Source organism: Halichoerus grypus, chromosome 3 (assembly GCF_964656455.1).
Source record: "Halichoerus grypus chromosome 3, mHalGry1.hap1.1, whole genome shotgun sequence".
Classification (NCBI taxonomy): Eukaryota; Metazoa; Chordata; class Mammalia; order Carnivora; family Phocidae; genus Halichoerus; species Halichoerus grypus.
In genome coordinates, this window is record NC_135714.1 from 142,459,050 (window position 1) to 142,483,221 (window position 24,172).

Genomic DNA, 24,172 nt, shown 5'->3' on the forward strand with positions numbered 1-24,172 from the left:
TTTAAAAGAAAGTAATAGATAGCTTCTATTTAGTACTCTAGACAAATCACTGTGACGCTTGGTTCATGGGCAAAGTTTGCAGTGGAGGAATTGAGGAAATACTGTGGGATATGATTAAGTGCAGCTTAAGAATGGTACTCTCTATAGTTACCTGACAAGAAAAAGAAAAATATTTGGGAACACCCAAATCACATCAGATGCCACATAGCTTTGTTACCTTGAAATGACTCAGGCAATAATTTGTCAGCAGCCACACTGGGCGCCATGTGTCTGGTGATCTCACAAAGCAGAGATGCTGCCCTCTGAATCAGTTTCATAACTGATTCATACTATGCAAGATAATCTTCCCTTACACTCTTTTCCTCTCATGCTTTTTCAGCCTTTTTTATCAGTTCTTCACCTCAGCTACAGAATTAACCAAATAATTATATCAGAATGGCTAATAAATGAACAGAGAAAACCTACACTACTCCTCATACAATTTCGGAAAACAATAGTTCATTGAAGAGACAATGTTTGACTAATTTTGTCAGTGTACTTTAAGGTAATACTAATTCTATCTCCAGCATCCCAATAATACAAAGAGCTAAATTCCGTTGAGTACGTCCTATGTCTTGAAGAAAATGCTACTCACCTGCTATGAATTTTCTGCTATAACTGTCAAGACAACATTAGAATTGCTTTGTAGATGAGGAACGCGGGGCTTACATCATAGAGCTAGTATCAGAGTTGGAAATAGACACTGTCCTCTCTACCACAAAACTCTACTCTTTTAATTGCCCTTTCCATTGTTTCTCACCTTCAGAAAAGGAAGTTTTTATAGCTTTTCAAATAAAGCCAAACACATTTCTTAGTCATTTCATTACTATTGGTGTTTTTCTCCACATCAAGGATTCAGTGTAGGAAGTAGTAATATCAGCATCAACAACTAAACTAGTATTGAAATGGATATTTAGGAGTAAAATGATATTTATTAGAATAAAAAGCCAGTATTAATTCATGGAACTAGATCTTCATTTTCTTTTTTCATCAAATGTATGCTGAAAGGTATACATAATGAGGAGGGTGAAATATGTCTATGGATTCTTCTTTTCAACATGACTCCTAGAATTCAGTCATTACTGTTTAACTGTTTAAGTGAGTCTATGTAGAGACTTACAGAGATATAGTTTATTCCATCTCTGCATAGTTACCAATATTCTCATGGTACAAACTGACATGAATGTATTACCACTAGCACCAAGTAGGAATTTTCTCATATGTGTTGGCTAAGGCCAACAGTTGGCAATAATTAGAATATTATAATTTCTATTTCACCTGATGTTCTCACCTGTTATTGGGAAAAGGAGTCATGCTTTAGCTATAGTCTTGACCACTTTTAGGTGGAAAAAGTCAACATTATTATACATAATTTTTTCATAGAAAGGAGATTCTGATTTTAAATTATATCAAATTGGAAATATCAGTCCCATAAATGCCAAGTAAAGCAGGAAAAAAATGTGAAGAAATTATGACAATGTTAAAAGCTAGATTGATAATCTAATACAATAAAAAGAGCTGAATTAACAAAATATTTCCCAGATTTTATCTCACAGAAAGCCAGATTTTAAGTCATGATGCAATCTAGTTTTTAGATGCATCTTAGCTACTATGCATTTCACTACTATAGAAGCGGTAAATTTTGAGGCAGCTAAAAATATGTGCCAAAATCCCACCCACTCTATTCCCAGCCTACACCATGGCCAGGAGCTTTGCACGTCTGTACAATGTCAGCAACTCCAATAAAGCATCTGAACACCAAATGAGGGGAGTGGACAGAGGAGTCCATCCAGGGCATCTTGTATCTTGAAAAGTCTAGTTTTAGTAGAAGCATGTTTTTGGTCACATAGGATACAGGAAGAACCTGGGAGTGCAAGCTGGGAGTCCCAGCACTTTACATACAACTTTGAACTGTCAGAAAAACATGTTGTAGGATGATAAGAAGCAGCAGCAAAATATAGCACACTCTCAAATAATGAACGTCTATATTGAGGACTATGCATATTGATAATTTCTCCAGTGAAAATTTTGAGAAGACTTGGATATCAAACAGTCTAATCATAATTCACACTCTTTAACAGCTGATGAACAATTAGCCTGGATAAGATTAAACTTGATAAACACAGGAAAAAATAAAACACATTAGAACCTATAAAAAGTCTGAGAAATAGCAAAATAAAGTGAAAAGGATTACATTCTAGAGCTCAAAGAAAGACCATATCTCTGAATGTGATTTTTACATATCAAGAAAACTTTTCAGTCAACTGTTAGGCATTCTCAGAGAATACGAGACGATATAGTCTCAAAGAAATAGGAGTATGTTGAACAATGAGAAAGGCTGAGTTGGGAAAGAAGAGGAAAGATAATAGAATGAAAAGGAAATGAAAATGAATAGATGACAAACAGTTGTAAGAAGAATAGAATGTAAAAGCAAATGAAAACCAACAAAATAGGCAGTAAAGAGAAGAACCGATACTTCAGGGAACTCTAGTAACTTAAAGGGGGCAAACATAAAATGATCTATAAAGTATGATATGTGAAAGTATTAAACTAAATGAATAGTCATGTGGAAAATGACAAAATTCCTTAAGGCATACATCAGGATAAATACCAAGTGGATCAGAGAAGCAAATGGAAAAATAAAAACACACAAGTACTAGAAGGCATGGTTATATTTCTCTATAATCTCAGAGTGGGGCAAATTTTCCCAACTATGACTCAAAATCTAAAAGCAATAAAGCTCTATGAGCAATGAGCTCAGGCTGGCTCAGTCAGTAGAGCATGCAACTATTGATCTTAGGGTCATCAGTTCAAGCCCCACATTGGGCATACTTTAAAAAAGAAAAGCAATAAATAAAATAAATAAACAAAGCAAAAGCATCATTAGTTTAATTACATGAAAAGATTTTTTTTTAAATCTGTGCATGATAAAAAATAAGTCAAATAAAATAACAAAAGACACACTGAGAAATAATGTTTGCAAATTATATTGGAAGCATAGGATTGATGTCCTTATTATATAAAGTTTTTTTTAAATTTTTTAAATTTTATTTTTTTTAAAGATTTTATTTATTTATTTATTTGAGCAAGTGAGAAAGAGAGAGAGCGCACATGAGAGGGGGGAGGGTCAGAGGGAGAAGCAGACTCCCTGCTGAGCAGGGAGCCCGATACGGGACTCGATCCCGGGACTCCAGGATCATGACCTGAGCCAAAGGCAGTCGCTTAACCAACTGAGCCACCCAAGCGCCCCTTATTATATAAAGTTTTGAAGGAAATAGAATGGAAAAAAGACCAATCATTCTATTTTTTATAAAGGGCACTAGAGATGTTAAACCAACATGTCACACGGGAAAAAGCAAGTGGCTTTTAAGTGTATGAAAATATTCTCAAGTCTTACTGTCTGGGAAATACTTTGTGTAACGCTACAGGTGCCGTAGATAGTGATTCTTGTGGTGGACCTGGGCAAAGGCCATTGACGACCTTCTGGAAAGGATTCACCATTCTAGATGCCATTAAGAACATTTGTGATTCATGGGAAGAGGTCAGAATATCAACATTACATTAGCAGGAGTTTGGAAGAAGTTGATTCTGACCCTCACAGAGGACTTTGAGGAGGAAGTAACTGCAGCTATGGTGGGAATGGCAAGAGAACTGGAGTTAGCAGTGGGGCCTGAAGATGTGACTGAATTGCTGTGATGTCATGATCAAACTTGATTGGATGACGAGTTGCTTCTTAGGGCTGAGCAAAGACAGTGGTTTCTTGAGATGGAATCTACTGCTGGTGAAGATGCTGTGAAGGTTGTTGAAATGACAACAGAAGGTTTAGAATATTACATAACCAGAGTTGATAAGGCAGTGGTGGGGTTTGGGAAGATTGACTCCAATTTTGAAAGTTCTACTGTAAAGCAAATGCTATCGTACAGCATCGCATGCCACAGAGAAATCATTCATGAAAGGGTCAAAAGGATGTGGCAAACTTCATTGTCTTATTAGAAGAAATTGCCACAGCCACCCCAGCCTTCAGCAACCACCACCCTGATCAGTCAGCAGCTATCAACATAGTGCAAAACCTTCCACCAACAAAAAGATTACAATTTACTGCAAGTGCATATGGTCAGCAATTTTTAACAATAAAATATTTTTGAATTAAGATAAGTACATTTTTTTTAAACATAATGCTATTACACACTTAATAGATTGCAGTAGAGTATAAAAATATCTTTTATATGTACTGGGAAACCAATAAATTCATCTGACTCACTATTGCAATATTTGCTTTATTGTGGTGGTCTGGAACCAAACCCACAATGTCTACAAGATATGCCGGTATATCACCTTACTGGTTCCATCATTACTTATTGGGTAAAACAAAATCATCAATGTGTTCATTTTACATATGTATGAGTTACAATTCCACCTTTATTTAAAAATCATTCTTTAACATAAGTTTCTATAATTTTTTTTCTCAGTAAACTATTTTGGATATGGGTTAACTTGGCTAAAACAATTTTTTTTAAGCAAGAGAGAATATTTAATGACATGTAAAGTCTACAAACAAGTTAAGTGAAAAAATAGGTTATAAAACAGAATGCACAGTACTTTTTTTTGCCTACATGTTCCACAAATTTAAGAGGGTTGTCTCTTATTATCTCTGTCTTCTGGCTGCTGCCTTGGGACTTTTTGTTAGTTGACTTTTGCATTTTTTTTTAGTGTGTCTCCCTGATTGATGTCATATCAAATGTGACAAATACTCTCTCCTTAGTCTTTCCCAAACAACAGGCGTAGAGTCTGACAAAATGTTGTTGAATGCTTGGGTGAAAACAGGGGGGGAATTAAAATGCAAAGAAAACGCAACAAGGTTTTTTGTTTTGTTTTTTGTTTTGAGAAAGAGGGGGAGAGAGAGAGCTAAGGAGTGTGGGGTGGGGAGGAGCAGAGGAAGAGGGAGAGAGAGAGAGAATCTGAGGCAAGCTCCCTGCCCAGCATGGAGCCCAATGGGGGGTTTCATCTCACGACCCTGAGATCATGACTTGAGCCAAAATCAAGAGTCTGATGCTTAACTGACGGAGCCAACCAGGCACCCCAAAAGGTGACAGGTCCTAATGCTAAAGATTCTGTATCACTGTACATAGAATCCACTAAGAATAATGATCCAAAGGGGGCCATTCACCATTGGTTGTTTATCTTCCCAGCTGTGTCCTGCTGCAGTGTTGCAGACTCTCCCACTTTCTTAGGAGAGAATGCTGCTTTCATAATAACCTCTACAAAGATCTAATTGTGTTTCTAAAGAATAGGTTACTTAACATTTCAGTCAGAATCCTCTACATTTAGATTTCTTTATTACTGAGATAGTCAGAAGGAGCCAGCCTGACACCTTCATGTCTAATCTCTCCCAGAACCAGGGGTGATAATGCCCCAAACACAGGTTTATCTTTCAAACTAAGAAGAAACAATTTAAAGATTTTATTTATTTATTTATTTATTTATTTATTTATTTATTTATTTATATGAGAGAGAGCAAGAGTGAAAGAGCACAAAGAGTGGGGGAGCGGAGGAGGGAGAGGGAGAAGCAGGCTCCACGCTGAGCAGGGAGCCCGACGTGGGGCTCGATCCCAGGACCCTGAGATCATGACCTGAGCCAAAGGCAGATGCTTAACCTACTGAGCCACCCAGGAGCCCCAAGAAGAAATAATTTATCGTGCACCCTACTGGATATTTACCCCAAAGATACAAATGTAGTGATCCAAAGGGGTACATGCACCCCAATGTTTATAGCAGCAATGTCCACAATAACCAAACTATGGAAAGAGCCAAGATGTCCATCGACATATGAATGGATAAAGAAGATGTGGTATATATATATATATATATATATATATTCATATATATATATATAGGAATATTATGCAGCCATCAAAAAACCCCGAAATCTTGCCATTTGCAACAACGTGGATGGAACTAGAGGGTATTATGCTAAGTGAAATAAGTCAATCAGAGAAAGACATGTATCATATGATCTTTCTGATATGAGGAATTCTTTTTTTTTTTTTAAGCAATTTTATTTATTTATTTGACAGAGAGAGAGAGTACAAGCAGGTGGAATAGCAGGCAGAAGGAGAGGGAGAAGCAGGCTCCCTGCAGAGCAAGGAGCCAGATGCGGGACTCGATCCCAGGACCCTGGGATCATGACCTGAGCTGAAGGCAGTTTCTTAACCAACTGAGCCACCCAGGTTCCCTGATATGAGGAATTCTTAGTCTCAGGAAATAAACTGAGGGTTGCTGGAGTGGTGGGGGGTGGGAGGTATGGGGTGGCTGGGCGATAGACACTGGGGAGGGTATGTGCTATGGTGAGCGCTGTGAATTGTGTAAGACTGATGAATCACAGACCTGTACCTCTGAAACAAATAATACATTATATGTTAAAAAAAAAAGAAGAAGATAGTAGGAAGGGAAAAATGAAGGGGGGGAAATTGGAGGGGGAGACAAACCGTGAGAGACTATGGACTCTGAGAAACAAACTGAAGGTTCTGGAGGGGAGGGGGGTGGGGTGATGGGTTAGCCTGGTGATGGGTATTAAGGAAGGCACGTACTGAAAGGAGCACTGGGTGTTATACGCAAACAATGAATCATGGAACACTACATCAAAAACTAATGATGTAATGTATGGTGATTAACATAACAAAAAATTAAAAATAAAGATTACACATTATGGACACAGAGCATTGAAGGATTCAATGTATTTAATACTTTTTGCAATAAAAAATACAATTCTTATCTTGCTGAGCTCCGTGTTTTTTTGTTTTCACAAATTGCTATTTGATTGCCTTCTTTGAATTTGATAATACAAATAAATGCAAAATAGGGAGTGTAGACTATCCTGATAACTTAATTCTATCACACAGTCCTTTCTCCTGCGTTATTTTGTACTTTTTTCTTTGTATTTATTTACCTGATGGAGCATTTGGAAAATATCTTTTTTGGAGATAATTACCTGCTTGGGGTAAGAATACTCTTTAGGAAAATATTAGGCATAGGCACTAGTTTTGTGGGCTGCTATAAAATGAAACAAATAGTAAGAAAACTTTTTGATGAATTTTTTCCCACAGTGACTTCTTGCATCTAAAAGGTGACACACATGTAAACAATGTATTTCTCATAGCTGATGTTACTATAGAGATAAAAATGTATGTATTATCACAGTATAGACTTGTGAGAGTATGTGTAACAAATCAATGTGCAATGTATTCATTACTGGTGCACAAAAGTCTGGCACTGAGGGATTCAGTCATATTCTCTAACAGTCTGGATTTAAAACAGATATACATGTGTGTATCATTGTCATCATTATTTGCTCACTGTTGATAGCAGAACATTGTCTGAAAGGCAACTTTATTTTTAGCTTATTTACATCACAGGCCTATTCTTTTCTGATTTGGCAAACTCTTAGCATCCCACACAACTGAAATATTTGACTTGACATTTCACAGATAAACTATTATTTGAAGCAAATAATGTAGCATTCTTATGGAAAACATTTTTTATAATTCAAAGATGCTTGGACTTTTTCACATTCTAAAAACAGAATTACCTTTGTGTAGATTGGTCAAGGATTTAATATTATTTTAGATGAATGTTCTAAAAGTTACAATCATTTGAAAACATATTCTATATAGAGATTGTGTGGAAGATTTCATCCTAACATATACATTGTCACTGTTAAATAATATGCTTTACAATTGTAATAGCAGTGAAAAGTAAGACCTATTCTTTATTGTCATAAATCAGCTTTCCACAGTGGTGGAGGAATGGGAAAGTGTTCAATAGCTAATATTTGGTAGGTGAGGGAACTGAGGTTGAGAGAGAGTAGACTGTTTGTCCATGGTCATGAATGATATTATGTAAAGTAACTACAATTCCAGTGCAGATCTGTTTGACACTAAAATCCATGCCCCTGGGGTGCCTGAGTGGCTCAGTCATTTAGGTGTCTGCCCTCAGTTCAGGTCATGATCCAAGGGTCCTGAGATTGAGCCCCATGTGGGGCTCCCCACTCAATGGAGAGTCTGCTTGTCCCTCTCCCTCTGCCCCTCTCCACACGCTGCTCACACTTGCTCTCCCCCCGTGCTTGCTCTCTTGCACACGCTCCGTCTCTTTCTCTCAAATAAATAAATAAAATCTTTAAAAAATAATAAAAAAATAAAATCCATGCCCCCAAAAGACTTACTATAATGACAGACAATTCAGCACTGGAAGGCACCATGTTTTAACCACTTGGGAATATGTTCAAATGCAATAGGACTGACCAGGTCAAGAATTGGGTCTAGAAGGCATTTATCACTTAAAGCTTTTTTTTTTTTTTTTTAAGATTTATTTATTTATTTTAGAGTGAGCACAAGCAGGTGGGGCAGGGAGAGGGAGAGAGAATCTCAAGCAGACTCCACTCTGAGTGCAGAGCCTGATGTGGGGGCTGGATCTCACGACACTGAGGTCATGACCTGAGCCCAAACCAAGAGTCGGACGCTTAACTGACTGCACCACTCAGGTGCCCCCACTTTACAGTTTTAATGCACTTCATTTAATTCAAGTATTTAGTGTTCCCTTCCATGTACACAATACCAAGAGTGCCTTGTGGCACAATTCCAGGGACCCAATTCACATTGCATTGACCTTATGGGAAATACACAAAAATTACAACAGATGTTTGTTTAAAGATGCTTCTAATCTTTTTATACAGTTCTTCCATAAACAAACAAACAACATGGAGAATACAAAAGAATTAAAATAATTTATCATGAGTTAAACATGTGGTGAAGGCAGTTTTTAGCAAATTGTGGTGCAGGGTTGTTTTTTTTTTTTTTATGGCTTCCATTTTCCCTTTTCTCTACTTGCTCTCATGTACTCCCATGAGTCATCCCTGGTCTCCACAATTGTTCATCATTGCAGTTGTGTTATAGCCTCTAAACTCCTTCATTCTGCCTATGGGATCCTATTAAAATTCTCTCCCTTTATTTGGCCTTTTTCGTGGGAGGTATATTATGGAAGGGAGTGATATCTGATTCACCCCAAAGACTAGTCATCCTTTCCAGGAATGTCTGAATGTCAAGAAGAGAAAAGATTTTAGTTCTGGTTAGGCTTCCTAAGAAGAACCTTGAGCTTGATCTGGAAGACTGGGTTGGATCTCAGAGGCAAAGGAGGAGGAAAATGCTTTTCTGGGGGTTGGGAAGAAACAGGTTGACAAACTTCTTTTTTTTTTTTTTTTAAAAGATTTTATTTATTTGACAGAGAGAGTGAGAGAGCACAAGCAGGGGGAAGCAGTAGAAGGAGAGGGAGAAGCAGGCTTCCTGCAGAGCAGTGAGCCCGATGCGGGGCTCGATCCCAGGACCCTGGGATCATGACCCGAGCCGAAGGCAGACGCTCAACCGACTGAGCCACCCAGGCGCCCCCAGGTTGACAACTTTCTTAAATGGAAAAATAATAACTATTTTAGGCTCCAGGATATACTATTTCTGTCACAACAACTCAACTGTGTTGTGTAGCTCAAAACCCGCCAAGGCAATACATAAATAAATGGCTGTAGCTCTGTTCCAATAAAACTTTATTTACAAAAACAGCTGACAGGTTCACTGGCTGTAGTTTGCTGACCCCTGCTGAGGTCTTTAAAACCATAAATGGTCTGTGTTTTTCTTTATTATTAATATCCTAATAGAATAGGAGTTGACAATAATAAAGAAATCAACTTAAGAAAATGGAGTCTATACTTTTTCTCTAAGTTAAATCCTCTGTGCCTCTCAGCTCTTCCTAGGACATAGAACCTGGCTGATGCAGAATGCCAGTTTGTAATTGTTTAATTATAGAGTATTTCCATGTGCTGAATTAAAACAACCTTCAATCCTGGGAAAGTTTCCAATTTTTCTACCTAGTTTTGGTTTGCATATATTTGGTTTAGGTTTTTTCATCTATGTTTTATGAATGAGAATTATCTATTCTTTATTTTTATTGTAAAGTCCTTGTTTGTTTTTATATTAAACTTGGGTCAGACTTTTAAAAACTGGATTTGGAGATAGTTGTCATTTTTTCTATGTTTTTGAATATTTTCTATAATTTTAGGATAATCATTTCCTTGAGTGGTAGTGTATACCTAGAAAACCATCTGGGTTTATGTTTTTTTTGTGTGTGTGTATGGGATTACTTTAGTGGTTACAGAGTTTTTTATTTAGGTTTTCTATTTCTTTTTCAGTTAATCGAAAATTCTTAGAATTTTACAATTTTTAGATTTTTTGCCATTTCATTTACTGTTTTAAATTTATTGGTATAAAAGTATTCATAATGTACCTTTTGTTATCTCTTTAATAGTTATATACCTTTTTATTTGTTTTGTTGCTTATTTTATGTTTTATCTTCTTTTCCTTCATCAATCTTCCTAGAGGTTTGTCATAGAGCCAACTCGGGGCTTCCTTGATCCTCTCTGTTATATGTTACTGGTCTATATTACTGCTTATATCTTTATCATTTCCTCACTTTTGAGGCTTATTCTACTGTCTTTTTTCTCATAAATTGAGTGATTATTTTAATAATTTTCAACTTTTCTCCTTTTCTAGTGGAACTGTTTAGGGCTATAAATGTCCCTCTAGCAATTACATTAGCAATTATTTCTCAATTTTCATTATTTTTTTTGTTCATTTTCAATGTATGTGATATATATTCTTCTTCCCATCATTTCCTCTTTGTCCACAAGGTGTTTAGAATCCTTTTCCCTCTTTTTTTAAGAATTGTTTATCCCAACTCAAAGGATTGACATCTTTGATCAATTATGGAAATTTGACCATTTAATCTGGTCATTGGCTAACCTTTATTCTTTCTTTGTGTTACAACTAATTTTGTACATGTAATTGATTTTTAATTGGATTGTGGCAAATAACATAATATGAAATATACCAATCCTTTGATATTTGTTAGGGTTTGTTGATGACTCAGAACATGTTAATTATTTGCGTGCTGGAAAGGGTATGTTAAGCACAATATATACATATATTTTTAGATAAAGCTTTTTATTGTACTATTGTACTATTTAGTAGTACATTGCAAACAATACTATTGTACTATTAAATTCTGAGATATCTTCACAAAATACATTTTTTCTTGCTTTGTCTACCAATTACTGAAAGAAGTGTTTGAAATATCCCACTATGATGGTCTTATCAAATTTCTCTTTCATTTGTATAAATTTTTGCTTAAATATTTAGTGCTATATTATTATAAAAGTTATACATAAAAGTCTAGAATAACAATTTCCTTATAAATTAAATATTTTTCACACAGGTATGTGTCTCTAGTCATGTTTTTTGTCTGAAAACTAGTATTGTTTCAAGCATTCTGTTTTTAGGATTTGCTTATTCTATCTCTTTCCATGTTTCACTTTAAAGAATTATTGAAAGTGTAACATAAAAAAGATATAATAAGCAAATATATATTCTTTAGGTGTTACCCTTGAAGCTGTCTTTTCTTTTCTACTTTTTTCACCAACTTTATTGAGGTATAATTGAAAAATAAAATTATACATATTTAGATATGCAGTGTGAGTATTTAATATATAGAGTATATAATATATGTTGTGAAATTATTAATATATATATATAGTGTGTGTGTATATATATATATATATATACACACATATACATTGTGAAATTATCACCACAATCAAATTAATTAACACATCCATTACCCTATGTTGTTACCATTAAAACATTTTTTTCTTATAGGTGTCTTTGATTTTTTTTTCTCTTTTGCCTTTAAAATCCAGTTTGAAATTTTTACCTTTCAGTGGAAGAACTAATGCAAATACAAATATTGTGATTACTGACATAATTGAATTTATTTTTACCATTCTTACTTTTTGAGCTTTGTATTTGTCCTAATTTTAATGTTTATTTTATTTTCTCCTTATTTGCCTTCTTTTGGATTATTTTTCTCCTTATTACTTTTTATCCTTAGAGTAGTCTGAAAGTTTAATAGTTTATTTTTATTCCTTTCAGGCTTGTATTATGAAATTTAACAAGCATATTTTAAAAAGTTTAATGTTAATAATTTTACCCTATTCCTGGACTCTCATTACTCCCTCTATTTTACATTCTATTCTTGTCTATTTTTTAATTCATTAAATTAGGCAATAATGTTATGTTTTACAAGATATTTTTAATTTAAAATTTACCCACATTGATCATCATTCCCTTACGTAGCTCAGGCCATTTACTTGGAAATCACATTTGTTTTCCTAGAATCATCCTTAAAGTTTCCTTTAGTAAGAATCTGTTGGTGTCAAATTGTGTGTTTTTCTGAAATGGTTGTATTTTGCTTTCAGTGTTGAAAAGTAATTTAACAACTTGATTGACAACTGATTTCTCGCAGTCCTTCTAGTTTTGATAGTTGTCAAGGAGACAGATATCACTTTGAAGTATCATTTCTCTGCAGGTAATTTGCCTTTTTCTCTGGTGGCTCTTAAGACACTTTCTTTGCCTTTTGTGCCTTGTGGTTTGCTATGATGAGTCTAGGTATGGTTTCAACTGTGCTGGGCTCTCTGAATCTGAGCATTGCTGTCTTTTGACAATTTGGAAAACACCTGTGTCATTATCTCTTCATAATTACCTGTCTCCCATTCTTTCTCTTCTCTCTTCATTTTATCTTCCATGTCTCTTTAATCTGCATTTTGCCTCTGTATGCCACATTCTAAACAGTTTCTCCAGATTTATCTTCTCGTTTACCAATTCTTTTTGAGGCAGTGTAATCTGCTTTTAACCCAAAAACGAACTTTTTAGTTATACTTTTGTCTCTAAAAGTTCTGATTAGTTCTTTTCCAAAACTACTTGTTCCATTTTAATAGTTTCTCTCTTGTTCTATGCGTGTATATATTTTCAGTGTTTTCTTTCATTTATTTAAACATAGTTGATACTATTATTTTTAATATTTTTAAAAGATTTATTTATTTATTTTAGAGAGAGAGAGAGAGAGACAGAGACAGTGAATGTTGTGGGGGGAGGGGCAAAGGGAGAGAGAGAATCTCAAGCAGACTCCCCACTGAGCACAGAGCCTGCCACGGGGCTGGATCTCATGACCCTGAGATCATGACCTGAGCTGAAATCAAGAGTCACATGCTAAGCTGACTGAGCCACCTAGGCACCCCAACACTATTATTTTATATTCTTATCTAATTACTCCAATATCTGGAGTTTCTGAAGTCTATGCCTTCAGTCTTTTGTTTCTACTGCTTCTTTAGATATTTTGTGATATTTTACTGTACACTCATGTGTTTTGAGAATTTATCTGAGGGAATTGTTTAAGACCTTGCCTGAGAGTGAGTTTGTCCTAAGAAGATTATATTTATTTATACCAGGTATTTGTACCTAAGATTATATTTATTTATACCAGCTCAAGACCAATTTAAAGTAAATTTTCAACTTGAGGCTTTGGAGACCTGCTGGTGAATTCTGGCCACAAACCCAGGTGATTCCTAATTTATGGTTCTTAATTATCAGGATATTTTTTTTTCCAGACAAGACAGGCATGTTTTCTTGTGATATATTTCTGTCCTTAGTTTTGTTTTGGAATGCCTTTATACTAAAGGCATTACTCTTTGCATTCCCCACTTTAGTTATGTGTTTCGATTAGCTTTCCTGCCCCGGGAAATCTGCCAATTTTGTTTTCTTAGCTCCCAAAATACAGAATGTCCTGGAGGATAGTATGCACACTGTTAGTGACACAGACATCATGTTACCCAGGAGAGGAGTTTGCCCATAATAGAGGGATGTTGCTTCTGTGAGAAAAAAATGGGATAGTCTGTGAATTACTTGATTTTAACTGAGAAGGTGTTTGGTCCTGGTTCACAATAAGGCAGATGGGATATGGAAGAGGGTGTATTTGTATATCTAAGTAGTTCTGAGGATATTAGGATAAATCAAACCGTAATTCAAAACATACACTATGAGTTGCTTCTACATATCTTTTCAATACTAACTTCCATTCTTAATATAGTAATATTTCTTGTGACTCTTGTTTCCCAACTTGGTTTGTTAAAATGTAGTTTAGTCAGCCAAAACCAAGCATTTTCTTTCTTAAAATAATTTAAAAAATCATTTCACCCACCATGAGTCACACTTGAAAAAATACATAAGAAAAAAATGTTAATTTAATAGCAGTTTCAGTATGAATATTGTTACCATAATTGACTTTTAATTATAAACTTGTACATAATTAAAAATACAATTAAAACTGACCGAAAAAACTCCAAGTTTTGGTGAATGCCCTCAGGTTAGAAGCCATCTTCAGTACTAGCTTACCTCTCAGGACCCCTGATTTTATCTCATTTTTGTCTTCTTACATTTCCTTCCTTTTTGTAGGCATAAAAATAAATTCAAAGTATTTAAAAAATGTTTATCACAAGCAGCACTTAAATAAGAAAGAAAGAAGCAAGAAAATAAAAGGCAAATGCTAGAGGCAAATATCTGTTTCAAAGAGGAATTTAACTACCCAAAGGAGAGAAATGATGAAATGCCAAAGGAAAATTTGTTTGGTCATTACTATGAATATATCTGTGAAATATCAAAGAGCAGTGTTCTGTAATCTGTCCTATTTCACAGTGGAGGAATATTCCTCATGAGTGGCAATAACCTGCTTCTGGTAGCATTCTTTTTTCCACTCTAAGGACTCACATAGTTTGTCCATCAGTGACCTTCTATCTTGGGCCTGGGGCACAGTTCTGAGAGCCTACAAAGCTTGTGGTCCTTCTACCACTCTGTCATTTTTTTCTCCTGTTAGCCCTGTACCATTGGGTCTACCAAGGAAGAAGAAGGACGGTGGGGGTGGGGGTGGAGGTGGAGATGCTAATAGAGAGGAGAAAACAAGTCCCATGCAAGTTTAAACCTCTGTACTATATTTATTATTTGACCATAATGTTCTTTCCTACACCCCTCCCCTTCCCACTCCATATTCTCTTTGAACTCTAGTTCCAGGGATTACTCTCTTATCTAAATCTCAATTTAAGTTCATTTTAGCAGTTCTAACCCAGCCAGAGGAACACATGCTGTTTTTAAATTATTTTTATTTCTTTTTAAAGTAATTTCTACACCCAATGTGGGGCTTGAACTCATGACCCTGAGATCAAGAGTGGGATGCTCTATTGACTGAGACAGCCAGGCGACCCTAATACATGCTGTTTTTAAAAACTAACACATTGTTGTTTCTGCTTCCTTGTGAGGTCCTATAATTTTTGTAGTTGCAATTATCTATGCTGAAATAGGAAACGAATATAGAGGTATTTGTACCGATTTACATTCCTTGCCTATTTTTCAGTTTTATTTACACGGGATGTGTAATGTTTAATAAATAAATGAGCCAAATATATAGTTAATTTTAAAAGATTCTGTCAATTTTAGGTCTTTTGGTGACAAGGTTTTCAGGCACCCTAATTCTCTGTATTGCTAGATTTAGAGGTCCCCACTGTTTTTCTCGAATAATAGTATTGATCTCCTCAATGAATTGACTCCCTCAGATGTGGTTTTGATGAACACCTTAACACGTTTATAAGGAACCTAGCAGTTGGCAAATAATAGAGACGTAATTCCTGAAAACACTGACTCAGAGAATTTAACGTGGTAGTTACTTGGCAATTTGTTGGGACTTAGAAGGGCCCTTGATAAATCTAGTCCTGTGGGAGCCTCACTATTTTTCTGAAGAAGCCTCCCCATTAGAAACAAAAATGCCCTGAAATGAGTTGGGAGCCCCAAGGACGTGGAACTGTCTAATGGCAAACAGTGGGCTAAGATGCAGAGATCTGATCCCAGCTGGCCCTTTTGGGCATAGTCTCGTGCAGGAAAGTTGAAACTAGTTTACCTTGACTTCTTCACTTGTAACAGAGACTTGTTGCAAGGAGCAAACCAAAGAATAGATTAAAAGGACTTTGGAAAGCCAAAAAGTGCCACAGACATGTAAAATAACACCAAACTCGTTAGAAATGTTCATGGGCTCCCTTGAGACTATTTTTTCCCCTTGGTTTTGTTGTCCTTGTGACTATTTAAACCAGTGCCGATGCCTGAGGAATTCAAACAGCGCAAGGGTGACTTTGGGCACTCACCCAGGGAAGCAGCTCCTCATCATTTGCCTGAAGTGCTTCAAATCCTTCTGGCAGTTCTGTTGCCTTTTCTGGCTAAGTGGGAGTGTTAGACCAAATAAGTTTTAAGAGTTAATTTCTTTTCTTTTTTTAGAAAGAGAGAGAGTGCGCATGTGCAAGAGCAAGATAGAATGGGGGGAGGGGCAGGGGGAAAGAATCTCCAGCATATTCCCTGCTGAGCACAGAGCCCATGCCCCAGCTGGATCTCATGACCTTGAGATCATGACCTGAGCCGAAATCAAGGGTTGAACTCTCAACTGACTGAGTCACTCAGGCATCCCTAAGAATTAATTTCTAAAAATGGTAAGAACAAAGTCATGATTACTATTTATTCCACAAACAGAATAGTTTCATTTTAATGTCCTTTGTTCTTGACTCCTTTCTCAGGATCATCCAAGACGGTCCTCAAATAAACGCCCTGTAACGAGAGCATTTCCAGGGCACTTCCCAGAAGGTGCTCTGGTATTACAATTGTCACTCAAAGATTCTAGATGTTGGTTAAAAAGGAGTTCCCGGAAAAACTGTGGTTTGCACAGCAAAAACATTCAACTTGCCAATAGTCTTGTTTTTATTTAGTTACTGTGTACACAGATACAGAAAGAGGTAGAAAGAACATGGTGCTGAGGAAGGGGATGCCTTCCCAATAGTGAGGAAATTGCCAATAATTCACAAAGGTGGAGCCTTAAAAAGTTGAAAAGGTCACGTTCCCAGCTGTGACAACAGTAAGCATTTGTTTTATACAGAAGTTATGCTCAGTGTTATCTGCTATATATTATCTGTATAAATCATTTTGACCTGTTACTTCTTAAATAAAATTATCTGCTTTACAGTTGCTTCCTATCCATATGTCATCAATATTTATGGACTTTTCTTAAGTTAAAGGTGTAGTGTAGTTTTAATATACTATTTTTGAAACTAGAATTTTTGCTTGTGACATTTTGATGGGATATACGGATTGTAAGGCAAAGTCAAAAGTTTTATGAAGCCAGATTTTAGGAATAGGAGAATTCAACTCTTCTGTGGATAAAATAGAAATAGAAGCTTTCCAAAGCTTCTGTAGTTATTAAGGTATGAAATTATTAATTCAACTATGAGTTAAGTTTAAACTCATAAAAGTAAGCACGACTCAAACATTAAAAATTATTATGTCTGGTAAAAGTCACTTACTGTGAAACAGTATCCTTACCATATGATGCATTTAGAAAGAGGTCTTTATTAATTTAGAAGTTTCTGGGTATTTTTTTTGTCTAATAGCCTTTCTTTTTTAAAAAAAGTGTCTAATATGCAGATTTGATTATCTTAATACCAAGAGAGGAACTGAAAAAGAAGAAAACAGAACTGTAGCTATTCTATAGTAATCATTTTTCTCTGGATGTGGGTCTGTAAATTGTTTCTAATACATCATGAATGAAAATGAAACGTATATCACAAATGATACTTGATCAGTGTTTCCCACAATAGTGCACAATAAAGGCAAGTGATAAGCACATTTTCCTTTCTTGAAGTAGCAAGGTTTTGCCTAAATTGCTTCTTTTAGAAATAACTAATAGAAATTGGGGAAATTGGGTATTCTCTTCAAATGTTGTAAGAGTAAACAAATCTTAAGTAATGTCCTGTTATCCATTTTCTCTTTGTATGCCAATTAAGCTGCTCCCCAGAACTTTACTGTGAATAATATTCTTCCTGCATAGAATTCTAACCAGGTGCCACATTCTTAAGCATGCTCTGACACATTTGAAAATGCTTTCTGATCTATCAAGGCTTTGAGTTGGTTTAATAAGGATTATTGGTTAAATGCTCATTTTTATGTTTGTTTCTTATCTGTCTATGAGAGATCATTCACATGTTATTCATTAAACCACAAGAGAAAATAATGTGATTTCTGGTATGATTAATTTTTTTTTCACATGCTATGTTTTATGTCCTTTAAAGAGTATAAATCAAGTGGTAGGCTTCAAACGTTTCCTTTGATTTTTTTTTCTCTCTCATCTTTTTATATCTTAAGGCTTCCTTTCAAGCATAATATGAGTATGTTAAAAATTGGGCCATGTATTAATAACATAATAAAGTAATAGTATTGATAATAAAGTAATGTTATTGTTGTTATTATAGCTCCTTGTTTCCATTGTGTTCTCAAATCTTCTGCCTTTTATAAGTAGTTTCTGTCACAAAGTTTACAATATGTACTTGTGTATATGAATGTAGATATATGTGTCTGAGAAAGAAATGAAGAGAATGCTAGTAGCTTTTAAATACCTGTTCTCTGATCTAGATCAGTGAGACCTCTTTATAAGTCTGAGATAAAAAATGGGAGGAAAAAAATCCATTACGGTGTCTTATCGGGGTCATTATTTATCTGTTGAAAATGAGGGATTATTTAGATCATAGCATCTATCTTGTCCTCCATCTTCCTTCTCCTGAGAATTTATTCAGTTTACTTTGTCCTCAGCAAAACTTGTACGTGCAACTTGAAGTAAATCTCCTTGACGAAAATTACCAGAAGGAAGAAATTTGGATTACTGATTATATACTACCATCCAAACCTAAATCTAACAGAAGGGATTGTCTCTGCTGGTTTTATTTGCTCCAGGTCGGTTTGTGGGGGCAGGCCAAATAGAAATGAAATATTTATTGCTGATAAAAATAAAGCATTTATCTGAAAAACAGAGGCAAATGGAAGACTAACAGAAGCATTGTATTTCAAATGACTGCATTATCAGACCAAGTTACACTGCCCCACGCTGTGATCAGCAAGAAGATAAGGTCTCCACCATCTGTTCTCAGGAGGTCCTGAGTTTAAATCTCAATGGGAGACTGCTGCAGAATGCCAGGGGAAAAAGAAAGGTAATTTGTAAGTTTTGCTTTCTTTATGCCAAAGCAATAATGATTCTTGCATACATTTGTTTATCAAAAGGATAGCATTCTACCCATACACTAATTTTAAACAAGTTAATATTTAATAAAAAATTGAGATCCATTTTAGCTTACCCTATATGTTTTAATCATAGCTTACACATAAGAAAAGGTGTCAACAATTATACCTACACTGTTTAGTTTGTCTCACCATTAATGCTTTTGGATTCCAGCGTTGTTTAAATTCTACTTGGATGATGAAATTTTAAAGTATTTAAAAATCCCATCAAATGAAATCCTATAATTCTTCCTAATGTCTGGCAATGTAATAAGTTAAAAGACCACAGTTAGGTTGAAGTTACTTTAGTATTAAAACAAAACAAAGTTACTCTTAGATGGATGTTTGTATGTTTGGAAATAACCTGATGTATGTTGGCATTTGGTGCTCTCTAGACTGGATTGAAATGTAGCTGCAGTGACCTGCAACAGTTGTTATAAGTTCTCAAGAGGAGAGAGGTCATATATCAAGTTTTTGTATCATGTCTCTTTTAATTTCCTATAATTTCTCCTAGTCTCTTGTTTCTATCTCCTGGTCTCAGCATTTATGTCTCAAAACATCTTCAATACTGATAGCATCTATAGAAAATAAAACATTTTTTTTCACAAAATAAATGTCCTCAAAATACAAAAGCTGCTTCTCTATTTCCTCTCCTTTCATGGCTCACTCCACCCACGTATGCCTCTCTCTTACCTCCATACTACTAGTAGCCATCTTATAATGAATAAAAGGATTATGTCCAGACAATCACATTGGATCTTTTTTTTAAGATTTTATTTATTTATTTGTCAGAGAGAGGGAGGGCACAAGCACAGGCAGAGGGAGAAGCAGGCTTCCCGCTGAGCAGGGAGCGCATTGCAAGACTCAATCCCAGGACCCTGGGATCATGACCTGAGCCGAAGGCAGACGCTTAACCGACTGAGCCACCCAGGCGCCCCTCACATTGGATCTTTTAAAGGAAGTATTTGTTGTCTGTACAATCCAACACATAATTCAGCCCCCTACATAAGGACTCTAAAGGAAAGTTTCGATCCTTCCTTTCTTCTGGACACTGCAGCCAAAACAACCTTGATAGCTCTATAGTATGCTACATCTTGGTCAAAGCCTTCCTTTCTCATTGCCACAAACGTGGACATTCAAAGCCCTTCACAATCTGGCTTCCCCATCTCTTCCAAGCTTATTTCTAACTACATATACTATACTACTGCCAACCACCCATCATACGGTAACAAGTCATGCCTTTTCCTGCCTTTGTGTTTTTGTTCAAATTTGTTCTTCCTAGAACATTCTTGGGACCTTTCTAACAGTTCTGTTAATTGATTTTGTAACAATTTTTCAAGGTGTAGGCCAAATACAACTTCATTCATGAATACTTTTCAGATACCACCAATGGGAAATACCTTCTCCCTTCACAGTATTTTGCAACTATTATTTAGCAATTACCTTATTTCAGTGATATTGAACTATAATAACCAATTACATTAGGCAGGAGTTATTCATCTTAACAAATTGCTTTATCCCTATTATCTTGCATACTCTCTTATAGGTAGAAAGTATTCAATGATTACTGAACCAAATTTGCTAAAGATCAAATAGATGTTGTTTATGTAAATCTAAGTGCTAAAGGTACATAGAGCAGTCCTGGTTTTCTTGTCCTGGTTTTCACTTACACATTAATATAGCAAATATTTATCAAATGCCTATCTGCTGCTTTGCAAAGCACTATAGATATAAAAATTAACAAAACAGACTTGGTTCTTGCTCTCATAGACCACCACTTTCTGGATTTGTGGGCTTTATGGGATTTCAGTTTCTTTATCTGTTAGGTTATATAATCTCGTAGGTTTCTTCCAATTTTAAAATTATGAAGACTCATAAGCAAAAGACACTTTGTAAGATTAAATATCTTTATTTAAAAGAGATGAACTGGGGCACATGGTTGGCTCAGTCTGGTTAAGACTCTTGATCTCAGCTCAGGTCATGATCTCAGGGTCATGAGTTTAAGCTCTGGATTGGGCCCCATGCCTAACTTAAAAAAAAAAAAAAAGACATAAACAATTATGCATTATATATTTATACATAAAATACATATACATGTTTTTTTTTCATAGGTAGTATATCATAAAAACATGACAGTCATAAAAAGTTGGATTTTGGGGGGGTAGAAAACAAATTGTCACTTGATAATTAAGTATGGTAGTCAAAGACATTATCAAATATATCCTCTGTCTTTTTTAGATTTTGGGTGAAAATATTGTCCTTCCTCCTTTTAGGAATCAAGAATCAGGATGATGTCAGAAGATTTAAGAATTTGTATATTGTATATACTTTTTGTCAGATGTGTGTAATCTTTCTACATGTCAACTTCATCACTATATTAAAGTTCCTCTCTTACTAATATGTATTTTACAAGTAGCACTGGGAATGTTTCCAATAGAAAATACGGTGATGTTCAAGATATAGTGGGGTCTGGTTGAATTAGTTCTTAAGTCACTTATTTTAAGTAGAAATTATGTATGCTACCAAGTCTGCAATCAGAGGAAACGTTGTAAATTTTCTTCAGACACCCGTTCACAGAAGATACCTCTACCGTGAACCCATGAAAATGGTTAGAAATAGCCCCGCAGCTATGAGATTTTCTTTCACCTGTTAAATGTTGTATAATATAATGACAGTTAATCCTTTTAAATCCTTTAAAGCACTTCAAAATACAGACACAGTATTTTTCCAGCTATGTACTAATGCTGATTATCCCTGTTGTTTAAAAACCTTTAGAAAACTCCACTATATTAGAAATGAATAAAAATATTCTGTATTCTTTGAGCAAGGAAAGATGTAGAAGTAAAGTCCAGAAATGTGATTTCCTGATTATTCGATTGAGGGATGTCTTTTCAGAGATCTATGTTTGCTTTTGATCGGATAATCTGGATACAGCATATTCTCAGCGGAGGTGAGGTAAAGAGGGTAGAATAGAAAAGTAGAAAGGGTCAAGTGGAAGAATTACTGAAAATCAAAATAAGATCAAGATTATAATTACATGGTTATCACTTAAATAGAACCCTTATTCTACCATGAGAAATTATCGGACTGAGTTTACGAAGTGATTATATGTGTATACGGACGTGAAACTGCTGTCTAGGCTCATTATCCCATCATGATTCAGTTAAATCATCCTCTCAGAGGAGAGTGATTTGTTATATTTGTGAACAGGTTGCAGCTTCATCTACTCAGAGACCAATTATGTAAAGCAGCATGAAAAGAGACAGGTGCCAATGCTGGCAGAGAGAGAGAGAGAAAGAAAGAGAGAAAGAGAAAGAGAACAAATCTGTCACATGTTACAAAAGCAATACTGATTTGATTTTTGAACAAGGAAGTCTTTTTTTTTCTTAAGTGAAATAACTTAATAACTCCCTGTATGAATGAGTGTCTATGCTTGTAACAGCCATCTGAGTACCTGGTAGTGATTCTATTAGAGCAGGTAGGAGGGATGAAACTTACCTCCATATATTTCCATGGTATTTTGCTTTAGGATATGCTGCTGGAACTCATTTCAAAGAGTAGATGACCCTTAAAAGACAGACTACCTGTTAAAATTTGTAAAATACTGACAGAGCAGTTTGCAACCACAAGAATCCTGGCTGCAGGTATTCTCCTTCCTTTGGTTAAAACATTGCCTGTCAGAGCTACTGTGTACATGCAAATGTATCTATGAAGTACAGATTTGCTTATTGAATTAACTAGTCATCTCCCGGAAATGTTAGAGAGAAGGTTCCTAGAGAAATGGGGGACAAATCTGATTAATTTTGAAGAGAGTGAAATGATCAGAGAAGTTGCTGGAGACAGCAAGTTTGTAGGAACGAGGGACAGCATGAGTGAATGTGACTTTAAGAGAGTAAAGGTGCCTGGAGGGGGAAACAGAGCCAACTGTTTCTCCAACAATGAGTGGGTCTACCCACAATTTAAAAAAATGCCTTTCTCCATCCAATACTTCTTGGTAAAATCCTGTTATACTAAAGCTTAGAAGTTTTGGTGGGTGATGAATTTCTTTGATAGCTTAATGAAAATGCCCACAAGCCCAAAGATGAGTTGAAGAAAAGCTATTATCTCTTAAGCCTAGAAATGACTTAGATGATGGTAAACAAGTTAAAAATGCAAATGCGTTTAGACTATTGAACTTTAACCCAACTTTTTGTTTTTTATATGGCAAAGTTTGCCTTCAGGAAGTGAAAACATTAATGATCATCAAAGCCACTGGATTTGTTGTAAGCATTGGGAAATGATGAAGTCTCTTTGTTTCAAAATAAGTATTTTTTCTTCCGTATATGTTTGAGATTCAAATTCTCTGCTAGATATATTGATTTAGTAGAATCAACTTCACTGGATTTGGGTCAATCAGATACAAGCATGTTGGATATTTAAAATTTTGGGGGAACCATTTTGATTGAGCTCATCTTGGCTTTACAGTGCTACTATATATAATAATGAATTTCTTAGGTTTGGGAAAAATTGAGTTTCTAATGGACATTTCCTTGCGAAATGATGATTTCAAGTCTCTCTGATGGTAGGTAGTTTCTTTTGGCATTTGGGATTGCGATACAGCTAAAAAGGAGAGTAAATAATCAGCTATACCTCTCTGAATACGTAAGTTGCCGGAAAGGTCTTCAGTGTAATTTGCATTAACTGAATGTTTTCTGTTATACTTGATGTTGACTAGCTCCTTAATGTCTTATGTGAAGTTAAGCTTTGCTAGTAAGCAATTAGTAAAAGTTCCTTTACTGTACAGATGTTTACACATAATTTAGATTATAGCCTACATTCATGTTTAATTTGTATCTCTTTGAATGAATCAAAATTCCTATCAATATTTGGCTTAGATTTAGATCAATTTTCCTAACCTCCATTGTCTTTACATTTGTGTCTGCTTTTCCAAGGAGCTTATCCTAGTCTCCTGGTTTAGCTATTTCCACATAATTTGGGATAAAGATCTATTAGAGATATAGGAGAAGAAATCTACAGAATTGAGAATTTCTATGGTAACAGAATATTTCTCAGTTTTTATAAGCCAGATT